At 46.3% G+C, this 2,503-nt stretch overlaps 1 long non-coding RNA gene across 1 annotated transcript; it reads left to right on the forward strand.

Moving 5' to 3' along the window:
- Window positions 1-668: 668 nt before the first annotated feature.
- On the forward strand, window positions 669-2,497 carry LOC106940529 (uncharacterized). Its single transcript, XR_001423122.1, has 3 exons — window positions 669-696; window positions 2,182-2,185; window positions 2,415-2,497. It is a non-coding gene; the product is annotated as an uncharacterized LOC106940529 (long non-coding RNA).
- Window positions 2,498-2,503: the final 6 nt, after the last annotated feature.

The raw sequence follows: 2,503 nt of genomic DNA on the forward strand, positions 1-2,503 counted from the left end.
TTGTGATTTATTTACATTTTCTGTATAACAGCTGCAAAACAATGCGCTTAATGACGCTCTGATCGCCGATCCATCGTCCTTCTGGCTGCCTGTACAAGTTCCACGTTTCCTCCTTCCTGTTAGAGGCGCTACATAAAGAGCTCAGTGGTAAGTGAAGTGCTGGAGTTTTGGATGCTTTTAGATTCCATTTCTAACATTTATTTTTGATAGCCGCTGCTATTTGTCCTTGGCCGGCTGTTTGCCCGCTGTTCTGGTTGTCCCTGACTGGCGGTCCGCCTGTCAGCTGGATAATCTGTCGACTGCCTACCTGTCGTCCTGTTTGCTGGCTTCATGCTCGCCGTCCTGGTCGGCGTAAAGCTGGCTCCTACCACTCGTCCAGTGTGGCTGATTTGGGCTGATTGGTGATCAGCTCGGACTATCTTTCTACTGCCGCTCTGAGTGGCGTCTGCTACAGCGGATCGGTTTCTCCCCGGACAGACTCTTAATTTGGACTATTGCTGCTTGATTGATTGTGGGCTGAACTGCATAATTGTATTGTTTGTAATTTGAATGTCTCTCGCCTTTATATTTTTTTGACAGGAACGGCCAGCTCGTGGTGGTGTTGGTGGTGTACTTTCCGGGTGGTGGTACTCCTTTGGTTTGGTGCACGATTTTCTTTTGTTTTTGCCTTGTTTCGTTTGCTGTGTTTCTTTTCTTGTAGGACACTACCCCAAATTGCACTTCCGTCCCTGAGTTGCGCTAACACTGACTTTTAATGTGTGAGTGGTTTTAGACTAGTATTTTCGATTAACAAACAATTGCAGAATAAATAAAATTGTTATATTGTGAGATTGTCTCAAGCCTCATCTGTAGCGGGTCTGTGTGCCTTAAAGGTAACTTTTTGGTGGAGTTGTTGCAACCAATTTTATTAAAATAGTTCATTTAACTTAAGTTCCCAATTCTTATCACACTGCTGCCGCCACATATTAAATATCTTCAGTATTCAAACGATAGAAAAGCCTTTCAGAGAATGGATATGTGATCCCACTTTAACATCTTTCTGACTTAACTTTTTGTTTTATTTGTGCTCGATGTATAACCCTCTGGTATTGTCTGTTTTGTAAACCCCTTTATCAATTAAAAAAAAGTTAACGAACTTTGTCTTCAAACGTTGCAACTTCCTGTTTGGCTGGCTCTTAGCCAATCGCCTGGCCTCATCCCGTAAACGGCGGCAGGTTTGCAGAACTACCTGACCGCAGGACACCAACGAAGAAGAACTGTCCTCGTGCTCGGCAGCTTTCAAAACCGCCTGGAGCAACAAACCTGGTTTCAACACCTGCAGGTGAAACTCCGACCCGCCTCANCCACGGCACACCTGACGATCACTCACGGCACACTAGTGTGCCGCGGAACAGTGGTTGAAAAACACTGATATAAAGGACCCTCCCTCACCTGGTTGACATGACGTTGTTTTCCTTCCGGTTCAGACCTCTGCGTTTGTTGGTGCTGCACGCTAGGTAAGGCAGGCTTCACCTCTCTCAAGCAAGCTTATTACTTGATTGATTTACATTTTCTGTATAACAGCTGCAAATTAATGCGTGCGCACAAACAATGCGCTTAACGACGCTCTGATCGCCGCCGATCAATCGTCCTTCTGGCTGCCTGTACAAGTTCCACGTTTCCTCCTTCCTGTTAGAGGCACTACATAAAGAGCTCAGTGGTAAGTGAAGTGCTGGAGTTTGGATGCTTTTAGATTCCATTTCTAACATTTATTTTTGATAGCCGCTGCTGTTTGTCCTTGGCCTGCTGTTTGCCTGCTGTTCTGGTTGCCCCGACTGGCGGTCCGCCTGTCAACTGGATAATCTGTCGGCTGCCTACCTGTCGTCCTGTTTGCTGGCTTCATGCCCACCGTCCTAGTCGGCGTAAAGCTGGCTCCTACCACTCGTCCAATGTGGCTGATTTAGGCTGATTGGTGATCAGCTCGGACTATCTTTCTACTGCCGCTCTGAGTGGCGTCTGCTACAGCGGATCGGTTTCTCCCCGGACAGACTCTTAATTTGGACTATTGCTGCTTGATTGATTGTGGGCTGAATTGCATAATTGTATTGTCCGTAATTTGAATTTCTCTCTCCTTTATTTTGACAGGAACGGCCAGCTCGTGGTGTTGGTGGTGGACTTTCCGGGTGGTGGTACTCCTTCTAGTTTGGTGCACAATTTTCTTTTGTTTTTGCCTTGTTTCGTTTGCTGTGTTTCTTTTCTTTTAGGACACTACCCCGAATTGCACTTCCATCCCCGAGTTGAGCTAGCACTGACTTTTAATGTGAGTGGTTTTAGACTAGTATTTTTGATTAACAAACAATGGTGGAATAAATAAAAATTGTTACATTGTGAGATTGTCTCAAGCCTCATCTGTAGCGGGTCTGTGTGCCTTAAAGCAGCAGGGCCGAGCGCAAATCGTGGCACCGCACCTACTAATGGCACTTCCGGTGGCAAGTGCCACTGCTTTCGGGACTAGCTGCCAGTG

This window comes from Poecilia latipinna, unplaced genomic scaffold (genome assembly GCF_001443285.1).
Source record: "Poecilia latipinna isolate Pla-1442-1.1 unplaced genomic scaffold, P_latipinna-1.0 Scaffold3266, whole genome shotgun sequence".
NCBI lineage: Eukaryota > Metazoa > Chordata > Actinopteri > Cyprinodontiformes > Poeciliidae > Poecilia > Poecilia latipinna.